The 27,141-nt window shown below is 42.5% G+C and overlaps 1 long non-coding RNA gene across 1 annotated transcript; it reads left to right on the forward strand.

Moving 5' to 3' along the window:
• Positions 1-15,818: 15,818 nt before the first annotated feature.
• LOC119696194 lies at positions 15,819-23,229 on the forward strand. The gene is made up of 4 exons (XR_005255528.1): positions 15,819-15,947; positions 17,626-17,705; positions 21,348-21,549; positions 22,512-23,229. It is a non-coding gene; the product is annotated as an uncharacterized LOC119696194 (long non-coding RNA).
• The last annotated feature ends 3,912 nt before the right edge of the window (positions 23,230-27,141 follow it).

Consider the following 27,141-nt stretch of genomic DNA (forward strand, 5'->3'; position numbering starts at 1 on the left):
CAGACCTGATGCACTTTGTTCTCCACAGTGTGTTAGGGTGTCCATTATCAACAATGGAAGCTTGTTAACACAGTAGCACGGAGACTGTCCATTATTCCTCCTGCTCCTTTTTAAAGAGGCCATTAAAATAGAGCCAAGCTCCTTTCCCTACAGGTTGAATTTTGAACAAATTTAATTTCTATTTGTTAGGGAAACTTGTGCTGCTGGGAAAAAAAAAAAAAAAAAAAAAGCAGCCAGATTGACAGTTCTGGAATATAAAGTCCTTTATTCATCCACAGCACAGGTAGAGGAAGTGGCTGTTTCACTTGTCTTGCCAATTTTTGCTCATCTCTGACCTAGAGGTATCACCTCAAGCTTGGAGTTCATTCTCCACATCTTTCTAATCATTGGGCTCTCTGCTGAGGTAGGTGCCAATTAGCACAGGTTATTTTAGTGATGTGGACAGCTGACCATTACAAGAGGACGGAAACCATGAATTTTACTTTGTGCAACGACAGTTCATCGTCATGGCTATGTCGGACAAACTCGTGCTGCTGTCCTGAAAGAGTTTGTCTGGGCTTGGGTCACGTTGCCAAGACATTCCAGGCATCTCAGTCCCACCAGCTGTGCTGGTTTTCACATGGGAAAGGTCTGTGTGTAGTCTGCTGACAGTGAACCAGCTACCACAACCTTGAGCTTTGCTTCTGTCCTCTTTTTGTCTGAAGGTCTAAGTCACCCTAGTCAAGCCAGACAGTGAAATATCACTGTCTGCCTAGAAAGAAAGGAAAGATGACCAAAAATACCCAGAAGTGGCAAAAACACATTGAAAACCTCATTTCAAGTTCATGAGAGAGCTTGTTTTAAGGGATCATCCTGGTGTTTCCTGCTGGGGGTTGGTGATGGTGGGGGTTTTTTGCCACCAGGCTGAGAGTTACTGACTGCAAAACCAGGTGCTGTTAGTCCCCAGAAACCCAACTAAGAGGGAAGAATATCAGGGTCTTGAGCAGGAATGACTGAACTTGAGGTGATCCCTGGCTTGGACATATTCACTGTCTTTAAGTCTGGGCTGAAGTTAATGCATACAGAAGAATCCACTTTGATTGCAGATGTGCCCTGCATTGCTTGTTTGCACAGCAAGAGGCCAAGCAGTCCAAGGAGGCTTTGAAATGTGCTTCTAAGAAAGCAAAGAAGGGGGTGGAGGATGCTGGCACTCTTGGGCAGTGTTGCTGACATGCACACAGAGTTGCTCAGTCAAAGGAATTTGCAACCAAAAGCTCCTCATTGAGCCTGGTGGGCAGTGGAAGCCCCACCTTGTTTGAAAACTTTAAAACATCCCAGGCTATAAATCTCATTCATTTGCATTTCTTTTCAGAGGATGAGGTGGAGCGTGGAGGATAGCAGTATTGATGAGGATTAAACTAGCAAATGGGATGAGCTTGTGGAATACCTAGTGCTAAGCCAAAGTGCTCTGCTTCTGATACATGTACCAAGTGAGAGGAGGAGGCTGCATGTGGCATGGTTCAATTCATACTGGATTGTTCAATTGTTTTCCTAAAGATGGAGAGAAATTGAATCACCATCCAGAATATGATGTATTTTCCTTTTTTTAAATGAAATGTACATGGGTAGTATTTTACAAGTTTCTGTTTTTTAAAACTATTTTTGGTTGCAGAGGTGTTGTATCTTGGTTTTGTTACTTGGTTTTGTTTTTTTGGTTTTTTGTGGGGTTTTTGTGGGGTTTTTTTGTTTGTTTTTTTTTTTTTGTGCGTGTGTCTTTTTTGTTTGTTTGTTTGTTTGTTTGTTTTGTTTTTTGTTAAAGTTTAAAAACCTCACCTCTTGAATTTGGTAATTTCCCAGCCTCTTATCTGTTTTTGTTAGCACATCCATGACATGACAATGGCAATGTAAAGTGGACTCATGGAACTGGGTGGGGACCCACCATGTGGAGCATGGTGTGTGAATCTGACAAGTGTCAGAGACATTGTTTTCTATAAACTGATTTATTTAGTTTGGGGGCGCGGGGGGTTTAACTGCTTTTCAAGAACAACACCAAAAATATCAGACCAACCTTAAAGGAGAGAATTGAAAAGGAGTTGTTTGCCAGAATGAAAACAAGCAGGAAAATGTCCTTGAGAACAAGGTGCATTGTTCTCCTGCCTGGAGAAGGCAAGAGATACTTGGTCTGAAGCACTGGGGAGAGAAATAGATGTGGAAGAGCACACATCTTGATAGCTCCATCGTCTCTCCATCCCCAGTGTTCCTCCAAAACTGAACAAAGTTGCCTCCCACTCTGTCTGGTGTTAAGAACAATGCATGTGATGATAGAACACAAACCAGGTGAGGTCTCCCTGAGCCAGGGGAGAGATTCCCCACCAAGTTGCCGACACATACTCCAGGCTTTGAATGATCCTTCAGAACACAGCTGCAGCCATCATGGAAATCTGGTAGGTCTCCAAGATATATAAATATAGATACAGATGCACAGATATATAGATATATGGATTATATGTAGAAAGAGAGAGAGGGGGAGAAGAGAGAGACAGAGATGCTGCACAGCAAGACCCTGACAGTCACCTTTATGCCTGTTGCAAGGTATCAGGAAGGGAAGATTCTCAGAATATTAAAAACAAGTCATGTAGAGACCTCTCTGTCTTCCATTCTTCACTCAAACTTGATGTGCAACATTTCCAACACCAGCCTTAAGGTAGCAGATTTTGTGTCAGCAGATTTCTTCCAAAGCAAGGAATTCTGAAACCACATGTTCATGAACTGAATCCTCTTTTCTACTCATCCTCTGGGGTTTTATGCCTGCTAAAATATCTTGCTGTACAAAGACTTTTCTTTTTGGCAGCCTCTGAAATCACTTTGTTATGAAGCATCCAGATTTTATCAGACAATTAGCAAGCCAGCTCAGTGTTTGTGTGTGTGCATGTGCGCGTCTGTTTGCATGTGTCCGCGTGGTAATTGATATTCATGATGTATGGCTGGCTGGCTGGAATATCTCACTACCCACACAAAATGATTGCTGGTGAGAAGGCCTTTTCCAGCTCAGTATTAGCATGCTTCATCTGAAATTTGCTTTGCTGACAGGCCTTTTGCTCCTGATTGTGCGCTCCTGATGCAAAATGCATCATTGTGCCTAATTTCAAGCATAACAGTTCTGTAATAATCTCCTGAGGAGATATTAAGTTATATCTATTCGTGCTGTCTTGGGTGATCATGCAAGTTGCTAGCGTGTCAGCAGCAACAAGACCTGGATACAGAGCAAACAAAGGAAGGGCCTGCCAAAGCCACAGACGTGTGCTCCAGTTGTGGTGGTAATAGATGAGGTATGCAAGATGTCTTTTTAGGAATGCTGGGTTCCCAGCCTCTGCAGGTTAAATATTCCCCTCTGCCTCACGTCAGCTGAATTGATGGTTTTGCCACCCAGCAGCCCCAGGAAGATAATAACTGTCAGTCACCAGCAATCTGCACTGCATTTACAGTAACAAATAGGATGCCAGTTTGGGGAGAAGACGATATTTGCACAAATACCTGGGAAGTGACCACATATTGTTGCAATAGTTGTCGCCCCTTTATACATGTATGTGTGTCCAGACACGTGGGACCAGTGAGTGTTAAACACACCATTCAGAGCTGGATCCAGGCTTTAACAAAGGCATCGTAGCAAAGTAATTTCTATACCTGCCTTGATGAAGAATGCGACATGGATGCGGAATCCCTGCAAAGAAATGCATTATGAGATTTCTTTTTTTGCTGGTTCAGCCCTATTAATCTGTTCAGCATGAGCTCAAGTATTTTAATAACAGGCATGGAATATTATGCCTGCTCTGAAATGGCTTTTTTTTTTTTTTGAGCACAACTTGGGCTGTGTTTGTGTTAACCTAGTTGGGGGAAAAAAACCAGGTTTTAAGCTTATCCTCCTTTTCTTTCCCTAATCACAGCTACAGGGCAAAACATACCAAGGCTCTAATAGGAGAAATAGCATTATCATATGCTAATTTACAGTAATGTTAAGAATGGCACAAAGAACAAGCCTTTGACTGTATGTACATGTTGAAATTCATACTTGTGAATAGACCTGTGGCATGTCTGGTTGGCCTTTTGGGGACAGAATTTGTGTTCCCGAGCAAACTGCATTTTGGGAATTGGTACTGATATAAGAGTTCTTACTCATAAACTGATTTTTTTTTCCCCTGGTTTTGCCTGTATTTATTTCCTGCTGAATACTACTGCAGGAAAAGGTACTCAGTCTGCAGCCAAAGACTATCTGCTCTCTATGATCAAGAGCAACCTCTCCATCTCTTACAGGAATAGACACTGACAGCTACCGAAAGAGTATCTGTCTGTTCCTCTTCCTCTGGAAACTGCAGGCTGCACTAGAGAAGTCCAAGGGTGAGAGAAACTGCAAATGGAGAAGCGAAAGGACATCTGAGAGTCTTCACTAAATAATCAGAAGACTGATGGATTTCAGACAAAGACAGCAGTTATATAATGCATTCCTCCTCTGTGAGTAATCATATGCAAAGATTGACATGTTTGTGAGTGTTCTCAAAACTGATCCTGGGCTTACTGTGGCCATTCCTGCATGAAAAAAACATCAGTCAGAAGGAAAGAGGAAAAAGAAAGAGAGAGGGAAAAAAAAAAGGAAAGAAGTGTGATTGTGCTCCTAGGACAACATCCTGAATTTTTCCCTGGTGGACCCTTGCCATTACCATGGCAAAATGCCTGGAAACTGCCGTTCTTTTCCACAAAAAAATGTTTTGAAGGAAGAACAAAAGAAGTTTGAGCTTTTGGCAGATCATTGAAGATCACTGTGTTCAGATCCTCAGCTGGTGTAAATCAAGATAACTGCAGTATTGCTACAGTAGTTAAAAACTGACTGACTCTCCCATCCATCATGGCTTGCTGCTATGGGGGAATATTTCTTTACAGCTTAAATAGAGGAAGGAATTGCTTTTACTGCATGGTGCATGTTTTCCTGTTAAGAAAATATTTCTTATCCTTAATTGCTTAAGCTCCCTTGTGTATGTAAGGTGGTGGTGCCTTCTGTCATGGAGGCATTTGCTGTGTGTGACACCTTGCTTTATTTCTTTGGTTTGCTAGTTGAATGACATGTTAATCTGCTGTGAAGGTGCATAATAGGATCAATGGGAATCAGGATGTATGTTTTAAATTAAAAAGAGCTCCTTTCTTTGTCTGATTCATGTTTCTGTATTATATCACAGCATGTGTGGCCAAAGAATATTCCCACTAGGCCAGGATAACCTGATGCTGGTCAATAATTAAATAAAAATCTGTAAAATTGAAAGGCTTTATGTTTCAGAGTGAAAATATGTTCTTGCAGCTAAAGGTGGCCAACAGGTGAGCACCCTGAGACCTCTATATATGCAAATACCTCATGATCATTCGGACACAAGGGCTTGCAAATCCATTTTTACAGTTGCAGAAGGGTGAAGTCTATAAGCCCTCCTTTGCCTATGAATCAAAGTGCAGTGCATCTGACTAGTGTGCAGCAGTGAGTTGGGTGTTTTTCAGATTTTTTTTTTTTTTTTTGCTCTTCAACATCAAGAGAAATGTCTTGGGGAAATTAAACTCATCTGAGCTATGTCAGGAATTGCATGTGACCACAAGAATTAGATAAGCCTAGAAAATTCCATTGTCTGTTCATACCACTCATTATTTGATGGCCCAGTCTGGGTTTGTGGTGTTGTTGAGGACTGACCACTGGAGCAGGAGAGGCAAGAATACACTCCAGGTGCCTGTGTGGTGGGTGGTGAGTGGCTGAATCAGCAGCAGTGTTCCACCTTCAAGTGATCAGGAAGCAGACACAGGACTGGGGAGGCAGTGTCAGAGACAGACCCCACATTCCCTTACATCCCAAATTCACTCAGCTCTGCCCACCCTTTGCAGTGCAAGGGCCCAAGGCTTTCTACAGCATGGAATACTGCAGAAAAAATTATATTAGAAGGCGTTCTGGAAGATAGACTTTCATTTATGTTGAGGAGCATTACTCTGATCTGCAACACAAATGCTGTAGTATTCACTTTTTTGTCTTCTGTTGGTAAAGGGCATTATTTCAGGATCATCCAGCAGCTGATTTGATTAGCTGTGTTATCTTCCAGAGAGCTCTAATGCTGCTCTGTCCCCAGACCAAGGGAATGTGAGGTTACCAGGGTAAGAATCATAGGTAGCAAATAAAATACAATTAGGACTGGGAGAATTGGACTCAGGGAAGGAATGGCAGCCCTCTGAACTTCCACCTTTCCTCAGGAGTGTCCCAGATGGCACTGTGCTGATAAAAGGAGATAAGGTGGGTCCATCAGTTAATCCAGGAATGAGATCTGTCCCTGAGGAAGCCACAGCTCTGCCTTCAGCTGATGCTGTGCCTGTGCAGTGGTGTCTGACTGGTCCAGTGCTCACCCAAAGGTCACCTCTGTGGTGAGCATCCTCGTGAGGAGCACTGTGGGGGCTATTCTAAACCCTTTGTGCTGGCAGAAAGCACCAAGGCTGGGAGAAATCTCCCCCACCTTGTTGTTTTAATACATATGGAATTAAAAAAAAAATCTTAAAAAGTGTTGCTTGATCTTGATTAAATATAGGTTTCAAAATAGCACTGCTCCTGCACTCTTTCTTTTATTCCTGTGTCTGGTGTCAGAAAAATCTTTTTTTTCTGTGTCTGGTCTCACTGCAAAAATGAGTAGAACATGGGACTATTTACGGGGGGATTTGAATTTTCTTTTTGAATACACCTATTTGCTGCTCTGTTACCTGAGGAATATCACACCTTTTCTTCCTGCTTTGATTTACTTTTGCAAAACAACTGTTACCTCTTTCAGTGAAATGTTATAGACTTTTTAGGCAGCTGCTCCATTAATGCCCCCAGTTGCCCTTGGACCTCCAAAGAAAGTGGAGAAAACTCAATGAATGAGAGATTTCTGATCACAGTATTCAGGGAACTGTGAGTTCACTGAGGCAAAACATGGCTCTGGTAAGCAGTACAACACTAACAGGGCTGAAATCCTTCTGAGTGTGTGGCTGGGAGAAACCTTGCACAACATGCACCTGGCTGAACTCCCGTATGGTTGGAATCACGGAGAGATGAATAGGAATGGATTTGCACAATGCTATGGATTGCTACACCTCTGCTGGGGTACCAAGCCTGTTATTGCCGTTTCCCACCATTCTCCTTTTGGCTCTGAGCCTGTCCTTTAAATACCCAGAACCTGCCTGTGGGTGAGGCCTCCTTCCTCACTGAATCCCCCCATGACCTTCTCATGAGGTCGTTCCTTCCAGGGTTCTGCCCACCAGCATTTTGTACTCATTTTTCTTCCATGTTTTCCACAACTTTCCCTCCTTGGCGTTTTCAGTCAAGCCGAAGGAGAAAGAAGCTTCAATATCATTTGTATCTGTCGTGCTTGAAAACTTCCTTTCCTTGCCTGGTGCTTAATCACAGGAAGGGTGAGGTTGGAAGGGACCTCTGGAGATCACCCAGTCCAACCCCTGCCCAAGCAGGGTCACCTGGAGCAGGTGACATGGGACCACACCCAGGTGGGTTTGGAGTGGTTTTGCTTCCAGAAGACTCCACGCCCTCACGGGGCAGCTGTTCCAGTGCTTTACCACCCACAATGGGAAGAAGGTCTTCCTCGTGTTGAGGTGGAACTTGTGTTGTAGTTTATGGCCACTGCTCCTTGTCCTGCCTCTGGGCACCACTGAGAAGAGTCTGGGACCATTCTCTTGGCACCCGCAGGATTTTTGTATGTGTAAATGAGATCCCCGCTCTGTCTTCTCCAGACTAACCATGCCCAGCCCTCGCAGTCTCTCCTCACAACAGAAATGCTCCAGACCCCTCCTCATCTTCGTGGCCCTTGATGACAGCACTAAGCCTTTCCAGCAGACCAACCTGCACAGTTTGGTCTGCATGTTTACAGCTGGTGTGTGCCACACACCCTTCTCTCCCCATGGACTGAATTCTCCTTCATGTGCATGCCAATTCTGCTCTGCCTGCTGCATCCAGTGCGTGGCAACCTTGGAGCACCACACTCCTGTGAACGATGCTTTTGATCACCCTGCTTCTGAGCTGTGTCTTTGGCCCCTCACTGAGGCTTCCTGTAGGCTGATCCTGTCCAGATCCTGCTTGCCCTCAGAACAGAGAGTCTTTGGGGATGGATGTCACTGATACCAGAGTGGGTCTGGTGTATGTTCACTTCTGAGGACCCTGGAGAAGAAAATTAACCCAGGAACGTGGTGTAGTCAGGCTGAGTTATCTTTGCAAGGCATCTGCTCTACTGACAAATGGACATCTCTGCTGTCTCCAGAGCACTGGGGATTTCTGAGGGCCAAGCTGCTCTGCGAGAGCCCTCATTAATAATAAATGCCTGTCACCTGCAGCGTGGACTAACTGCACTTCTGTCTATCCTAGTACCTTCCAGCATCATCCAGCTCCTGTTGAAGCCAGGAACAACACCTTCCTCAGGCCAGGATCCCCTCCTCTGGGGATTTTCCCGTGGCTTGAATGCTGTACTCATTTTAAGCAGACTCTCGATCTTCCAGGGAGAGAGCTGCAACGAGCTGTGAGAGCTGAGGAGACGAGTGGTGGAGCAGAACAAGTGTGCTAGAGGGGGTTTTGGTGTTTCTTTCAGGTTAATGCAATCACTAAAGATAAAACCTCTCCAGCAGAAAGATAATACAGCTTCCCTTTCTTTACCTCCACATTAAGAGTGCTTCTTACACACACATAATAGGTACTAGAAAAATATGGGAGATGAGACTGCACAAGCTTTCAATAATGGCTGCAGAAAACAGTAAGTTATCGTCTCAATCAAGAGGTCTTGAAAATGTAATAAGGGAGCTAGCATTTCAAGAGGATGGTTGTGTTTGTCTCTGTCCTTACCAATCACTTCCTTCCTCCTTTCTGTACACAGGGCCCCCACAAAGCCTCTGCGCATGGTTTATTGTTTTCTGTCTGCTTAAATAATTTGAGAAGAGGGATTACATTGTGGCAAAAGAGTTGCAGTTGGGTTTGGGGGATCTGGCATAATTTTCAGATCCACTATATTCTTCATTCCCCAGCTGCGTCTTCCTGTCAAAGACAGTGGTGGCAGAAGGTACACTACCTTTCCTTCCAGAAGACCGTAATCATTTTAAGATGGATACCACCTGGCTGATTTTCTGCGTATGAGGAACTATTCAGCATGTTTGCTCTGAGTGAGCACACATTTACGTGGCCACACTTCCCCGCATGTCTGAGATGGATTGTTCAAAGCTATCTGTGTGCGTGATGTACTGCCATGAGCTTACACCCTTCCTGTCTGAAAGCATCTCCTCCCCACCCAGATACAATAGCAGTGGCATGACTGTTTTCCCAACCTCTGTCTCTTTTACTTATTTTCATTAGAAGCTTTTTTTTTTTTTTTTTTTTTTTTTGCAGAGACTGTCTCATCTGCTGTCTTTTTTTTCAGTCCATCCCTCAGAAATGTCTTGCACAAGGAGTGGAGGATGAATAAGGTAGTTGTGACTTAAAAAAAAAAAAAAAGCAGCATATCCGTATTTTTCTGCCAGCTGATGCAGCTATTACTTTGAAAGCTGATTGTGAGGAGAAGAAAGGTCTGTGATAAAAAGTCAACAAGCAATGGACAGTGAAGAGGTGACATTCCCTTTTGGAGTGAACTATGTGTGGTGCATACCAGAATGGGTAAACACCCAACATTAGACAATGACACTGTACTTTTAGAAAGGGAGTTGGGCTTTTTAACCCCTACTGGCTCAAAGGAAGTCTATGATCATGTGTGACCATGGCAGACCAGCCATTTCAGCCCCCCACAAATGGGTCGAGGGAGCTCCTTGAATGCTCATTTCCCTTGGCACGTCTGCAAGAGGGTGTTATCTTTTCCCTGTGACACTGAATCAACTCATCTTTGCTGTGAGAGAATATGAGCAATTCTTCTCTCCCAATATCTTTTCTGTGACTCTTAGATAGTGGGAAACACTGCCATCATTTACCTATGCATCCCCTCTCTATCTTATTGCTGCCCCATAAAACAAAGCCTCAGAAAGGATGAACAGTTGTCAGTTCTTTGCCTGCACTGTCACTTTGCAAACCCTAAATAATAGTGAGATTATGGCATGCTATAAAAGTACCTTGAGATAAACCTGTCTAAGTGCAGGGCTGATATTTGCTTTTGGATTAGATTTCAGTATGATCTCTTTCTTCTTTCTCTCTCTCTTTTTTTTTTTCTTTTTTTTTTAAGATAGCTCTTGTAATTCTCTCAGAAACTCAAAGAATGGCCTTGAGAGTGAACCTGCAGAACACATTGTTAAGCCAGAAAGGAAGGCTGAATTAAGTTTACTTTCAGCTGATTTGTTTGCGCTCTTAGCAGAGTTACTCAGCCTTTCATGTAGTTCTCCCATGCAAGTACTAATCTGGCTCACTGGCTTTTGAGATCTTAAAGGATCCTAGCTCAAGCCCAAGCAAAGTACATGTGGTGTCTAGACAGAGAGTTTAATTCACACTCAGACTGCAAAAAGAGTCTAAGGTTGTTTGCCTTTACATTAGAAGGGCTGAGCTTGCTTAAAGCTTGAGTTCAAGAGCTTGAGGTCTGGCTTTCCAGAATAAGAAGCTGTTCTTACTAAAACAGAAAGAATAGGTATGACTTGAGCAAGAAATGCCTTGGTCATCATGAGCTGATGGATAGGCAGAACCTGGAAGGTAAGCAAAAATAACTAAACTACCAATCAAAGCTCTTCTCCATTGTTTTGTCCCTTGCTCAGATTCACCTTCAGAGCTGCTCCAGAAGGAGCTGGTGTTTCTTGTTATGCCTGAGCCTGGTTTTACAGCTGTCCATGGCTGACTTGTTTTTCATCTATTTTTACAAAGTGAAACTTAGAACAAGGGGAACACTATTCTCTACCGGAGAGACCACCTTCCTCCAGGACAGTCTCAAAAGTCTGCTCTGGCCCCAGAGAGATGCCTGTTGTTTGCCATTCTTAAACCAGTGAGTTAATCTCTGGGGGGTGGCCAGGAGGCCTAGCTTGGTGATACTTTTTCATCAAGAAAAGGGATTTTTTTGAAGCGTTTTCCAGAAGCTTAGCAAGCTATCCTGAGGCTGTGATCTCAGACTGCCTCAAAAGCTCATTTGGGGAACCCTGTGGTCAGTTCAGTGGTATATCTTGTTCTCCGAGTTTAATTCTCTGTTGTTGCTGATGGAGCCCTCCACATTCTCTAAATCCTATGAGTCCCATCAATGAAACTATCACTGCTTTGTTGATGAAAAGTAAAAGAAAGCGTGTTTTTGGTGAGCTTAGGCTGGGAGGTCAGTGTGGAATTAGCATAGGAAACTGGAATGTCCTTTCACCTTTCTTGCAATTAACTTCACCAAATCCTGGTGGGAACAGGTGGAGATGCCAGGCTGCCCTGGTGCTGAAGCCAGTGACTGCATCAGCTACCTTGATTTGTTTTGCCAAACCCACCCACAAGTGGCTAACGTGCAAAAAAAACCCCAAGCCATTTCATGTCATCTGACAGGCAGCCAGGCAGGGGTTGTGGCTCTCATGATTTATTAACTTGGAGTGGCTGTGAATTGACCACACAGAGGTACAAGGCTTTGTGTCCTGCTGTCAATCCCTTGGGCTGCAGAGAATACCTAAATATATTTTAGAGCTCAGAACAAAGCTCTTCACTGATACCCATCATTAATCCTCTGCACCACCTCCACCACATCATTAGCTGGCAAGTCTGGCTCTCATCAAACTGAGAGAAAAACAAATAAAACAAAGACAAGAGAAGAGAATGTGGGTGAACCTGAAGATCTGTTCAATAATTATTGTCTCTGTTGAAGAACGGGAGCAGTACTTTGGGAATGAAACCACATCTCACTTGACTATTTGACTACATTGTCCTAGGGGCCTTGGTTGAAGTTCTGACAGCATTGTCAGCACTTTTCTTATTTCAAGCTCACTGAGTTTCCTGCTGTGGAAAAAAAAAAAATCTGGCTAAAAAAAGAAGACTACTAGAGCTTAAAAGCCCTCTGTTAGCAAAAGCCAGCAGTGGAGGCCTTGGTTGATGAGTCACTTCACACAAATAAGTGCCACTAATCAATGAGAAATACTATAAGGGGCACTCATGGGCAGGAAAAAGCAAAATCAAAGATGTGGGAATGTTAAGGGTGGGGAAAATGTGGAGGGTTGTGTGCTGGCGTGTGGGTTTTTCTGTATGGGATCAGGGAGCAGGTGGAAGCTGGGGAGTGGGGTATTTCACTGGAGGATGACATTCAGGATGTAAGGACAGGTGTCCAACAACCCTCTGGCCCAGAGTCTTGTTTGTGATAGTACCTCATCCAAGGGTTTCATAGTGAGGAAGGAAACCTGACATTTTCATCACATATTTATGACCTGCTGTGGAGATTAATGTTTCATATGCATTTGGAAATCCAGTCACTAACACAACTGGCTTTGTTATGCTTAGCATGAATTCTGTCATTATATATCTGTTAAGTATGTATTGGCAATTTATTGACATTGCTATTCAAATTAAATTCTTGAGTAATTAGTCACCAGTGGATTTGCTTTCCCAAGCTGCAGCAATATGTCTCAAAACCTTTTCAAGCTTCTTCCAAGCTTCCCTCATTGGCATTTTTCCAAGATGTTTCCTAAGAACAAGCACTGAAGCTGATATTTAGAACATATGGTGATGATGTGTTTGTATGTTCATTAAATCAAGATACCAATGAAAAAAAAGTGTAAGGCTTTCTATCCTTTTAAATGAAATTGTCAACCTAGATATCTATTGCCTTTGCTGAAATCCAGCCTGAAATGACTTGTAAGCAGTGCTCTGTTATGATGACAAATTAATTCACATCAGACTTTGATCACTGCTTGAAAAGTTTTCAGGCATCAATTTCCAGCAGTTGCATTTAGAAAATGAGAATTCAGTTTGGAGCCTCAGATTCAAAACAACAGAAATAAAAGTGCCTTCATGTAGCTGGCATGCAAACCTCCAGAAAAAAAAGAAAATGCAGGATATTCAGTAGAAACTTCTTCTGTGTGTAAGATGAAGAATTTCAGCAGCAGTGGCTGATATGTGCAATTAATGTTCTACATATGGCTCGCTTTACACAAAGCCCCTCATGTTACTGTTGCTCATGTGCACAAATTCATGCACTCACACAGAACATATCTGTCTGTCTGTCTGTCTTCTCCCGCTGGTCTGTCTCCTTGCCATGTAACACGTCAAAAGGAAATGAAAAAGGGAGGTGTGGAGGGGTGGGGGGCGAGCGAATCTGTCTTAAAATAGAACAGAATCATATTAGCCAGCCTAATAGTGAAGGTGCATTTTGGAAATGTGGTTCTGTGTATCTAATGTTTACCACTTGACTACTCATGCCTCAGGCTCAAAATGCATAATAACGCAAATTAAAGCACAGCAAATGGAAGAGCCAGAATCTCAGAGATAACCACACCTAATGCAAAGTATGACAGAACATCTGCTCTTTAATTAATCTTACGTAAAGATTGAAGCTGTGCATTAAGATGCGGAGTGTTTATGACAACTGTTTTTATTGTAGTTAACATGCTCCTGGCCTCCCCCATGTAATTGTTTCTGCTTTGTAACACACATAAAGCTCTGATAAACAACAGCAGCCACCTAGAAATAAAAAATGCTGGGAGAGGGATGGCTCAGAAACACAAAGTCAGAGTGTTTCCAGGGAAGCATAGGAGTAGCATTTAAGTGGAAGTGGATTTTGAAGATGACAAGAAGAATCTAACATCTGGCTTTGAGAGTACGCTGATGACAGCTGGAATCCTGTGATTAAGATTAAAAATAAAGAAAAGCAAGAAACCTCCTGAGGTCCTCAGGTTTTAGGTGGTCAATTGGAGCTCTGCGTCAGGAGTCAGATTTGAAAAAAAAATTCTGGCCTCTTTTCTAGTGCTTTTCAGAAAAGGACAGTTACTTGTAAGTCTTTGGATCCCGCTTCCCCAAAACACTACTGATTTCTGAAAATCTCTACCATTTATTCCCTTTCCCCTTCATTATGAATGTGTACAGGTGTTTGCATGGGTACTGTTGCTACATAGAGCAAAAAGTATATCTGGAACCTGCTCATTCATCTTGTTTAAACAGTTTCCTCATTCCAGGATTATTTGTTTTATAGAAAAAGTAATTTTCCAGTTATCCGCATGGGCATGGCTGCACTGTAATGGACACACTGGGTGAAGATTAATTTGGAGACAACCTGACAAACTAACTTGCTTTAATCAAGATAACTCTAAAAACAGTTAAAAGCCCTTTTTGGCTTCTGTCCAAGATGGGGGTATGAATCTTGGCCTCAGTACAAAGGTGAGTGAGGGAGTTGTCAGCACAAAACATGAGAACAGGTATCAGTAGTATCATCCTTCTCATTGGCTGCAGTGCAGAATGCCATCACCATCAGGGGCTTCATCTAGAACTAATGAGAGCTAACAGGTTGGCTGCCAGTGTGGCTTAGACCTCTGAGAGAAGAAAAATCTCCTTCATCTTCATTCCCTTTCACAGAGTGGTGCAGGCTTGGACACAATCTGACACTCAAGAAGCAGATACTTCCTGTGCATCCATCTGGAGTAAAGATGTTCTTGTCTAGATTTGTGAATCCAAATCTCATCCTATACAAATTCAGTCCAAGCCTGAATGAGAATCTCAACTTTGTGTTACTTGGAGATGTTTATTTGCAGGACATATACCAGTTGTATCTTCTGTGAGGGAGAAGGAAAGGAGGTGAAAGAACTGTAGAAATATCTATTTCACAGATTGGTTGTGTTTTTCCAAAACAGTGTTTGGGACTCTGTGAGGCACCTTGAAAACTTTTCACTTGATACAAATGGCTGGAGTCCTGAATAAAAATTATAGGATGTACTTGAAGCTGAATGAAAATAGGTTACCTGCAGAAAATGTGAAGCTGGCATGTGGGCTACGTCTGTCAAGAATAATTTTTATTTGCCTAAATATGTATAAGGGAAGAAGACAGATAAATTGAAAGAAAAATGCCATCACAGTAGCGTTCACTCTGGCAAAAGGTTTGTAAACAACATAAAATAGCTGCCTCTCTGAAATGATAGCTTTACTCAAAACATGTCCAATATATATGTGAGTATATATGCACATATATATAATCTAAAGGTGGCCTTTTTGTCATGGGAATTGTCTGCAATTATTTTCCCCTTCCATGCTGTGTTATAATTAGTAATTTCTGTGTCATCATGGGATGATGCAATGTAAATGCAGGCTTTCTGCTCATCCACTTCTTCCCATGTGTAGTTTTATTCCTCCAGCTGAGCCTGTGCAGCAGGTGCCAGCGTTCACTGTAATGAGGGACTGGAGAAGGACCTAAGCTTTACCAGCATTTGAATTGCTCTGGACTGCTCATCACCACTCCTTTAATTTATACCCTTAGAGAGATGGCAATAGGGTCTATGTCTCCTATGGAAGTGATTTGAAATCTTGCCAAGAAAGAGCCTCAGTCCCTTCCTCCTTATAGTCCTGGCACGTAAAACCACAGGAGAAAACAAAAAGCATTTGTGAGGAGTCATCCAGGAAGAAAGATTAACAATATAAACCAAAGGAGAAGAGAGAAAAGACCCTTTCCTCATTGAAAGTGGGTCTGTGCTTATTTTAATGGATCTTTTACAGTCCCTGAATGTCCTCTAATCTGAGCGTAATGCTCATTGCTGTTTCTGCTGCTTCTTTGTTCGACATCCTGCCTGTTCTGCTTGTGGTTGGGCGAGGGGAGGGGGAAGTGCAGTCACTGGCCAGCTTTATCTTTGTGTGAGGAACAAATGTTGTTGTCATCCTCAAGGTTATGGAGCATGTCTGCTCTGCAAAACAAAGGAGTAGCCAGGGCCTTGTTTGTCCACCTAGTTCTCAGCGCACCCTGGACCTCTCATGAAAAACCAGGAAGGTTTCTAATTTTTTCTTTTCCTGAAACACATCAAAGACCGTGAGTAGAGGAGGGAGATGCTTCCCCCGCTTCCTATAACTCCCCCCCTTTCCTCCCTCCCCCGGCCATCTCTTTTGGTTCTGAAAATTGTGTGGCTTTAACCTTGCTTGTCTAATAATGTGTGACCTTGACTAAAGGTGGGTTGGAAGGATTTCAGAGTTGGTTTTATCAGGATTAGCTTTTCATCTGCACAGAAGTATCCAAGGAAGTAAGTCATCTCATCTTCTTTCACCTTAGACTCCGAGCTTTCTCCTTTAGTTCTTAGAACAGTGAGGAGAAAATAGACTGAACTATTGCCATGGGTATGGTGATATCACATTCAGTGCAGCACATGAAAGGTGAAGCCACTGCTCGGTGCGGGGCTGGGGCTCGGTGCGGTGGGGAGCACGCAGCCGCCTCGTGCAGGAGCTCAGAGCTCTCCTCTTCCAGCTCCATGCACTCCTTTTCATGTGCTCTCTGCGCAGGCAGCCTGTGCTCAGGGAAGAGCAGAGAAGGAGGGTTGTGGAAACCAAGTACAGAGGAATTATGCCTCTTCATGTCTTCTCTGCTTCTTGGAACACAAACTGACTTTGAAAGATTGGCTCGGAAAATGAATACCCAGGACATCGCTCTCTGTTACTTTGCTGTGAAATTACTTTCCTGAATGAAAATATTTAATTCCTTTGAAAGCAAGTGCATAACATCTCTGGAAGTGAAAATCCTGTGGAAATCACAAAGGAAAGAAGGACGAGGGATATAAAAGCTTTATATCTCTAAATGTTAGTGAGGCTGAGCTTCCTTTATTTTCTTTTTGTGCGTGTTTGTGTGACAACAATCATAAATGCTCTTTCTAATATTGATATGGTCAATGCTAGAATCTTCTCATTGCTTGCATTAGATTTAAGTTTTATCTACAACAAACAGCCAACAATATGATCTTTAATGCATTGGAGAGCTTATGAACACCCTGAGCTAACAGATTCCAGTTGTTCAGAAACCCCAATATGCTGTCACCATACCTCGTGGAAATTACTGCCTTCCATGGAGGACTGCCTCATCCAAGATGGCATAATATAAAATTCCCTTACAGTGGGCCAACTCCTCAAGCCCTTAGCCTTGATCAGTATCACCTGATTCTTCACGTGTTCTCCAGGCAGCTTCCATCAGAGCAAGGTGCTGTTCCATATGGGAGAGCTGGCAGGATGCATTAACCTCAGTGAAGACTGATGAAATGCATTGAACAGATTTTTGGATGTAGCTGGCACGTTTCTCCTTTATATGCTCTTACTGCATCCATCCCAGGCATTAAGGATTGAAGTTGTTCCCCATAAAAAAAAAAAAAAATGAAATAGGCAGCTCTAGAAGCCAACAGCCAGTCTGAGCATCTAAGAGGACACAGGACTGTGCACCTTGGTGGCTGTGGCCACCAGTTTTCTCTTGTTCAACCCACCAGACTGAAGAAAAAAGTATCTTCTTGGAGGCAGCCACAGCCCTTTGTTGTTCACTGCTGCTCCCTGCTCGAAGTCTGGTATGTGTAATACACAGAGCTCTGCTGTGCTCTAAATCAAAATGTCCAAACAGCTCCTGGGTATTCCTTTAATGGACTCACAGAGGTTTTGTTGTGTGGGAAAGGGAAGAGGGGTGAGGGGTCATGCAAATTTGGATCTAATTTTCTTTAATCAAATACCTTGTGTTGCAGATAAGTAGCAGAAATCTGTGAAGGAAAAGGGGGTTTGACTGTGACTCCAAAACATCCTCTCTATAAGTTTTCACAGGAAGGTAAGCAGGTTCTGCATTGTAGTGTATGGATTAATTAATTCTGTATTTCATCCTTCTCTTACTCATTCACATAATCTTCTTGCCTTGCTCATGATTTACATCAGTGAATAGAACAAATCATAATAAATAGAAAAAGCCATTGAAATGTCCTGCTGCCATTTTACATCCCCACAATTCTCTTTCACATGGAGTAAGATTCTTAAAATGTAGAATCTGCTACAACTCTGCCCTTGCTAAAATCAGAGGAAGACAACTGTGTAGAAATGAATCAACATAAAGTATTTTGGACCGTGATTCAACATTATTTTTACCTCTAGAATGAGAACACATTTTAGGTGCAATTATATGTGTTTCTGGCCATTGTCAGAAGCAGGGTACTAATGGTCTGGCTTATATAACTATATAATGTTCTTATATGTGCACATACACAAAACTACATATGAAATAAAGAGCTGGTGTTTTCATTTTCCAAATTTCATCACTATTATACACTGTTGACAAAGAACTCAACTCTGCTACCCAGACCTGTCTTCTTCAGTCTGGTCTAGAATCTAAGCATGTTTCTAAACTCACCCTGTTGTCCAGTCCTTGGACCAAGGTATACACATCCAAAACACATCCTTAGTTGTGCCATTTTCTGAGCTTCTTCATCAGCCTGTTCGGACAATCACAATGGAAAATCACCTGTCACACTGGGCAGTGTCTTCAACTTTCTTCACAAACTTAGATCCATGTTATAACCTAATCTTCACATTGTTTTCAGATCATGTTTTGCAAGACTGTGTCTTCTCTACCTACATCACTTCAAACTGGTCAGGGTCCTCACATCTTGTGCTGTAGCACAAATATTCTGCTTTTTGGCAGAGCTTTTGGCCACCATATCTCATTCTTACAAATCTCTCCTACCTGTCATTTTGACTGAAACTCCCTTCAGTTAATATCTATCCACTTATTTTTCCTTTTTTAGCATTTGGGATACAGCCTGCTTGCCTTCATTTACAAGCCCCTTCAGACCTTTCCCACCTATTACCTCTCACTCACTGAAAGATAACATCTCCCATCTCTGATCTCCATCTTTAGTACTTAATATCTCCAAAAGGGAACCTTTCTGCTTTCCCTGGGCTGCTGCATTAATTTGATATGGGGTCTCCCTTAGTCCCTGCCTCATTTCCACCACAAATTCTTCATCAAACCCCATATTTAAGACAGTTTGCATGGTCACTGCTATGAGGATTGACTGGCTGGTGTGTGGGGATGGCTTCTCCTCACAGTCCCTAAAAGGGCTCTGCTGTTTCTTTCTCCTCCATGAAATATTTCCATCCTTTCTTTCCCCTTCCCTGCTGTGGCTGTTTTTATCTGTTGGCTTTTTAAGGCTTTTTTTTTTTTTTATGCTGAGTTTGGACAGAGCCTACAACAATGAATTCTTACCCCAGACTCTGAGAACTCCTGTGACCTCTTGGAAAACAAATCAAGAGTATGCATTTAAGGAAAAAAAAAAAAACGGTGTTACTTTTTGGTCTAGCAATTAGAAAAGATAATGCTGCCATAAATTCTTTGAGCAGGAACTGAAGCTCTGTATTCAGTTTTAGCTGCCACTGTCCTCTTGTATGACCATTAGAGAGTCATTTAATCTCACTGCTTTTCAACACTCCCCTCAAGACTGATAAACATTCATTAATATTTTGTTATGGTTTGAAGTTATAAACTAGTGCACTGACAAGTCATAGCAGTATTTAGATAAAAATGCAGGGAAAATTCTTGATCATCTGGATATGCAGCAGAGAAAACAAGTTTATTGCAAGTAACAGTATCTACGATAGTTAATGTCTGTGCAGAAGGATGATGATGGTAAGAAATATCTTCCCAGTGTCTTGGCAATATTTCCTTGGCAATCAAGAAATTAAAGTTGAGCTACAAACATTTTTCTTGCTTTGTGAATGACTATTTCCTCTAAGGAGCTCCTGAAATCCGAGATGTGCAATAGCTCTAACATTTCTTTTCCCATACAGAATTAGTTTCGTAAGCAAGAAATAAAATTAAACCCAGGCAGAGCAGTATTTTAAAAGGGAAAGGCAGTAGCCTTGAATTATCCATGTTGATTTGACAAAGCCAGTGATGCTGCAGATATAATACACGGCACTGCTGTCACATCACCAAGTGACATCTTTTTATCCAAAGTGAAAATGAAATGTCAAAGTAAAGGAGTTCTGCAAGTCTTCTCCTGCTGTTTGCAAAACATGCAAAACTCACTTTTGTGGAGTAAGGTGGGTTTATACCAGAACTCTGCTTTAAATTAGAGGATGTTAAGACAGCAAGGTCTAGCTGACGTTCCCTACCATTCTTCTTACCTATGACCCTGCTGTACATTACTTTTAACCTTGCCAGACATGAGCTGTTTGGCTTGAAATTATCAATGCCTCACGTATTTGAACCTTGGGTTTGTTTTGGAGGTGCTTTCACCATTTAAACATTTTTTTTTAGAATATTACCAGAAGGAATGCATCCATAATAAATGTTTTGCTGTTGCTTTCCTGGTAGTCCTGTTCCTCTCTGTTTTGGAGATTCTCCTCTGATTTGCCAGGAATGCTTTCCTGTAGTTAGGTCCTGTTAACACCCAGATGGAAACTTCCTCCAGAGGCCCTTTTCAGTTTCTTTCAACTTCCTGAATTATGACCAACATTCTGTGGAGATTTTGTCTACGCTGAGAGATGGCTGCCATTGACAACAGCATGAGCAAACCATTGTCAAGGAGAGGCTGACCAAGGTGCAAACAGCAGTGTTAAGCTTTCTTGTTAATCACTATCACAGCCTGCTGAAACTGGAATTAAAAAAAAAAAAAATAGGGGAAAAAACCCCAAACCCAAAACCACAACAACCAACCAAACAGAAAACAAACAAGCAAAACGCTCGCAAAAAAACAGTCAAACAAAAACCTCAAAATGTAAATTAAACTCCCAGGGAAAAAAAAAAAAGAACAAAAAAGAAAATTAAAAAAAAAAGTAGCTCTTAACTGTGGAAAATTTGGGCTTCTGGCTGGCTGGTCAAGATATACAAAGATGGGACATGTGGAAGAAAATAGGATTCCATCCTTAATCTAAAGTAGGCTTTATAATAGATACTCAGTGGCTTCTGTGCTGAGATGTTGTTTGTAAGACCTAACCTTATATTGTCTTCACCATTGTGCATTTGACATTGCAGTCCAAAACATATTGCTTAACACAGCTCTTGAAATGGACACAGAATCAGGACATGCAATGTGCAAGCAAATTCAGGCCAGTGTTTGCCTTGTGGGCCTTCTATGAAGTTGTGATCTAGATGCAGGCAAGAAAGAAGATTGGGAAATTTCCCCAGCATGTATAACTTCATCAGCATGAGAGGAAAGCACAAACGTGTATATGAATACAAAAAGGAATATATTGGAATTAATTTAGCCTGCCCATCTACTTCTAACAAAATTTTCAACATCTAAATGATACCAAGTCACAGTCAGAACACAGTCAGAAGGAAAGACCAGTTATGAGCAGTACTTGGGTTTATGAGATTGACAGTGCTTGGGTGACACCACCACATAATTCCCTTTCTCGTTCTCTGGTAATTCTGAACTTGTTAATTTACTGATTTGTCACCTGTTAACTCTTGCAGAAGCTGTAAGAGATCTCAGCTGGCATTCTTCAGCTTGTACCAGACAGTTCTTGCAGGTAGGACATGACCATTCTCTCTGTGTTGCTCTTGGGCTCTGTCCTGGGATTGCATTTGCTTTTTTTTTAGGACTGCCTGAGGTCCAAATGCAGGACCAAGGTTGCAGGTCATATATGAAGAGAAGAAATCCAAATGCAATTTACAGGTAAGGAACTGAGTCATGGGGAGGTAAAAGTGACTTAGCTTAGATAGGAACCCATTGGAAAAGCATGGGATGAAACAAGTCCCAATCCAGGGCCTTAATCAGCCTTCTACTTCAGCTGACATTCAGCTGGAGTCATTGGAAGGGTGTTGAGGTCATGAATACAAAAAAAGACTCAGATATGGTGTGTGTGATACAACACAGCAGAACATAAGTGAACCTGGAGGTTCCTGGAATGTGCTGATGACAACTTCCATCTCCAACTGACGGAGGAAATGATGGGGAGAGCTTCTGTCATGGACCTTTGCCTCACCAACAGGGCGGGGGCAGAGGGGAATGAGAAGATCAAGAGAAGCATTGGCTGCAGTGACCCTGAGATCTCATGATTCTATGAAAGGCTGGATTTAAAGGGTTTTTTTAGGGCAATGAGAAGGGTCAACAGCAAACTCACTGCCCCAGGCTTCAGGAGAGCAGCTTTTGGCCTCTTCAGGGATCTGTTTGGCACAGTCCCATGGGGTAAATCCCTCTGCAGGTAAGACTAGCCCAAGAAAACAGGTTGATATTCAAGGATCTACTCTGAGCTCAGGAGCAATGCAGCCCCGTGAAGAGGAAGGCAGGCAAAAATCCCAGGAGACCTGTGTGGATGACCAAAGAGCTCCTGGGCAAACTGAAATGCAAAAATGAAGTTTGTAGGGTGTGAAAACAAGGACAGGTAGCCTGGGAGGAGAAAAAAAAGCCTGCTTGAGCATCCAGGGATCAGGTTAGGAAAGCTAAAGCCTGGGTAGAATTAGACCTGGACAGTGACATCAAGGGCAAGAAGAAAACTTCTGTAGGTACATGAGGGATAAAAGGAAGGCTGGAGAAAATGTGGGCCCTCTCCAGAGGCAGATGGGAGACCTGATTACTTGGGACATGGAGAAGGCTGAGGTAATTAATGACTTTTTTGCCTTGGTCTGCACCAACAGGTTCTCCAGCCATACTGCCCAAGTCACAGAAGGCAAAGGCAGCAGGGACTGGCAGAATAAAGAACCATCTTTTGTAGGAGAAGATCAGGTTTGAGAACATTTAAGAAACCGGAAGGTGCACAAATACATGGGACCTGAGGAGATCCTGATGAGGTCCTGAAGGAACTGGCAGATGAAGGCTCTAAACACTATCCATCATATTTGAAAAGTCGTGGAAAAATAGTGAAGTTCTCATAGAGTGGAAATGGGGAAAACCCAATTTTAGAAAAGGGTAAAAAGGAGAAAGATGGAGGGAACTACAGGCCAATCAGTCTTGTCTTGGTGCTTGAAAACATCATGGTATAGAGCCTCCTGCAAAATATGCTAAGACACATGGAATATAAAAACATAACTGGTGACAGCCAACACAGCTTTGCTAAGGGCAAATCACACCTGACAAATTTTGTGGCTTTCTTTAAAGGGGTGACAGAGTTGGTGGGTGAGGGAAGAGCAGTTGACATCATCTACCTGGGCCTGTGCAAAGCATTTGACATTGTCCTTCACATGATCCTTGTCCCTGAACTGGATTTGATGAATGGAATACTGGGTGGATAAGGAATGGTTTGAAAAGACAGGTGTCTGCTAGGGAAGGCAGGAGCCTCCCTTGAAATGGAAAATATAAACCCCCGCCCTGCGAATTATTATAATTTTGAAATTAAGGAGCTCTCAGGCAAAGATATGGGAGCAGGAATGACAGTTCTTTACTAGGAAAATTAAAAATACAAATTAAATAAAATAAAAAAAAACCCAAAAAACCTACTGACAGAGTCAGAATACAACCTGACGCCCTGTTGGTCAGGGAGGTGGCAGCAATCCAATTGAAATGGTGGCTGTTGTCCTCCTGGAGTGGCAGGTGGGGTTCTGTTGAAGCAGTGATCCTGTAGAAGGGTGGAGTTTTCCTCTGAAGATCCAGGCTCCAGATGAGCCTGGTTTTCCTCTGGGAATCCAGTGGAAAAGCTGGAAATTCCCAGCTCCTCTGGGAATTTAGTGGGAAAAGCCCAACTGTGGTGTTCCAAATCTCAGATCCTATCCAGTTAGGAATGTTTGGCTCCTCCCTCTGGGCAGAGCATCTCCCAATGGGATGATGTTATTTTATCAGCCATGCAGTGACATTCACTGGCCCATTAAGAGAAGATATTTCCCAGAGGGAGGATTGGATGTGGAAAAGATGAAGAAAACTGCCCAAATGACAGAAGAGAACTGCTCCACAGACAGGAATAGAATACACACACCCATTTCCAACCTAAGGCACAGGTCCTGCGCATGGGTCAGGGCAACCCAAGGCACAAATACAGGCAGGGCAGAGAATGGATGGAGAGCAGCCATGAGGAGAAGGACTTGGGAGTGTTGGTTAATGAAAAACCAAGCACAGCCCAGCAGTGAAAGCTCACAGCAAAGAAACCAACAGTGTCCTAGACTGCATCAGGGCAAGGACGGGATTCTGTACCTCTACTGTGCTCTTGGGAGACCAATCTTTGTCCAGCTCTGGTACCCACAACATAAGAAGGACATGGAACAGGTTGGAACAAGAATTATTATATTATTTCTGCTGGAACAAAAATTATTGGAGGGATGGGACTCTTCTCCTGTGAAGACGGACTGGGAAAGTTGAAATTGTTCATCCCAGAGAAAACTAGGCTGTGGGCAGATCTTACAGCCCATTCTAGTGTCTAAAGGAGCTAAAAGAAAGCCAGATAGCCTTTTCAAAAGGGTATGTAGATACAGGACAAGGGGTAATAACTTTAAACTGAAAGACAGCAAGTTTGAATCTAACATTTGAAATTCTACACTGTGAGGATGGTGAGACACCGGCAGAAGTTACCCAGGGTTGTGGCTTCCCATCTCTGGAAGTTTCCAAGGCCAGGCTGAGCAACCTGGTCTACTGGAAGGTGTCCCTGCCCACGGAACAGGGTTTGGAATGAGATGGTCTCTGAGGTCCCTTCCAACCCACATCTTTCCATGGCTAATTCAAAGAATCATTTGTTGTGTACAGCTGGGAAATCAGCCTGGCCGGGTCATTCTGCAGCCAAAGGGAGGGCAGGAAGCAATCAGGCATCAGGCAGCTTCCAGGTGACTTTATTAGGTCGCCCTCGCCCAACATCTTCGCTGTTGGCTGGACAACTGTAAACTGTAGTTTGTTTCTGAAAACTGCTCCTGAGAGAGACAATCTCCTCTAAGAACAGATTGTTGAGTACTCAATCCAGGATCCCAGATTCATAGTTACTATTTACATGTTCTCAGAGTATGGTGGTCCAAGCATACTTAATGCAAAAATAAATCTCTGCTTAACCAAGCTCATTTTCTTCTTTGTGAAGTCCAATTTGCTGGAGCTCTGTTTATGTAAGATACAGATGAATCTTATTAGAAAATATTGGATTACAGTAGTCTTGACAGATTAAAACATTTGCAGGAAAATGTGGACCTATTTTCACATTGGAATGTACAGGACTATATCATGACCATACCAACATTACTCCAGATCAGTATTAGTGATTTTTGTTAGGGGGAAAAAAGTCAACATTTAACACATGGTGATACTTGAAACTTTGGAAGTTTTAGAGAAATGTGGTGTATAAAACTAAAAATTGTTGTATTGAGCAACAAAATTTGCTGAAATACAAAGCCTTTCATCGTGCACTATAATACAGATTTAGAAATTAAGTTCTTTAACTCTTTAGAGATGGAAGAAAGGGCTGCTTATAACATATACACAGCACAGCTGTACTAAATTATTTCATCATCAGAGTCCCATTCTACATTTTACTGAAAAATGATGAAATCTCTGTCTATCCCCCAGGGTAGAAATTCCTATTATGTTAAAGTCTTCATGATGACCAATGGAAGTTAAGACCAATAATTTGCATTTGGCCTTTTTTATTTTTTATGAATCTGTAATAGATATTAATTAGTCAGTCATATTACCTATCTTCTCATTACATGTCTTAACATATACAACACAATGTCACACCTGATTTAGTTAATTTTTGCAGATGCCTCAAACAAGGAAGCTTTGCACCCAAACACTTTTTTGGTTCTCAGAAATCCCTTCTTCTCCTTCGTGAACAAAAACATGGAAATGTACTCCACTCTTACCAATTCAAAGACTCTTTGGGCCACTTTACTAAGCATTTTCAATATTTGTTTTTAAAGGGCCTCTTTCTAAGTTGCTGTTTTAGAGAGTTAGTGTGGAGCAAATTTCAGATTGTTTTAGGTAATGCTCAAAGAATCACTCAAAAGACAGAAACCGATTATTCATGTGCTATCTTTAAATGGCTTTCTACCTTTCACCTTAAATAGACTTGGTTTGGGATGATTAAACAGATAAAATTAAGCAGTGGTACATAAAATCTGTAAAACTCCTTTGAGTTTGAATGGGCATAGTTACAAGAATCTCATGTGTCTAAAAGAGAATTGTACATAAGAGTTTTGTTAAAAAAACCAAATAGTGATCAAGAGATGCTCAATAAGTTCTTAGTGGGTTTGTACACAGTTTCTCACTCTTCTTGACAATCTTTGTCCAAAAATCTGGCATCAAGGATAAATAGTGTGCTGACATAAGCATGCCTGTGTTATGCATATGCAAAGCCTTACTCCACCTGGATAAATTTTGGTGAATACCCCTTTTACATCTCGTCTGAACTTTTGAAACCACCTGTGAAATGAGTTGCTGGCAGATGTGCACGAGGATATCAGAAACTCATCCTCACAGGAAGAATCTCAACAGTGGTGAGTCAGGCTGATCCAACCATTGCCTGTGGATGGAGAGCTCTGTAAACACATCTCCAGGAGAGGGCCAGGTGAGATGTCAGAGTGCCTGGTCACTGAAATGTGATTTCACCCACTCCCTTGGTCAGCATCCAGAGAAGAAGTCACTCAGTGATGAAAAGCCTGGGCGTGGGTCCATGTGTGAGCACCTCCATGCCTTGGTGAGGATGGCTTCCCACCTCCCAGTCAAATCCCAGTCTGCAGCTTTGGCTGCTCTGTGACCGTGGTTTCAAAATATGACTGTCAATCTGTCCTTGGAAATCCTGGGGACAGGCATAGTCGCAAAAAAACCCCAACCCTGCTCAGGATTCATGTTGCCTGCTATGGAGACTCACCCAGCTCAGTATGCCCAGAAGAAAGCCTGTGTTCTGTTCCTCACCTCAGTTATCTAGCACATATCTGAGTTTAGAGAGAGCTTCCAAGTCCTGCCTGGCTTGTAAAGTTGTTTTCTCTTGGTGGAGGTGGATGGGGAGCAAAACTCACTAGACTCACTACAGTCAGTGAAAACATCACTGAACATCTGGGACTGAGGAAGTGTTGGCACTAAAAGCAGCCACTACTTAAAATGCCAGCAATTACAGAAGTTGATGTGCTATGGCATCAGTATCAGGCAGCTGCTCCCATCCTCAGAAAGGGAGAAACTTTGGGGTATCTCATTTAGTCCTGGTAAGTGCTGGGCACCAGGAGGTCTCTCATGTTGTGTGTGCTGTGTACAGGGCTGTAGCTTTCCATGGATTCCCTTCCCAAAGATCTATTAGGAAGGAGAACTCATCATTGTTCACTGTCTGAGACGAGATAATGGGGGAAGGCAAAACTCCTCCCCTGC

The sequence above is a fragment of the Motacilla alba genome, chromosome Z (genome assembly GCF_015832195.1).
Source record: "Motacilla alba alba isolate MOTALB_02 chromosome Z, Motacilla_alba_V1.0_pri, whole genome shotgun sequence".
In the NCBI taxonomy this organism is placed as follows: Eukaryota; Metazoa; Chordata; class Aves; order Passeriformes; family Motacillidae; genus Motacilla; species Motacilla alba.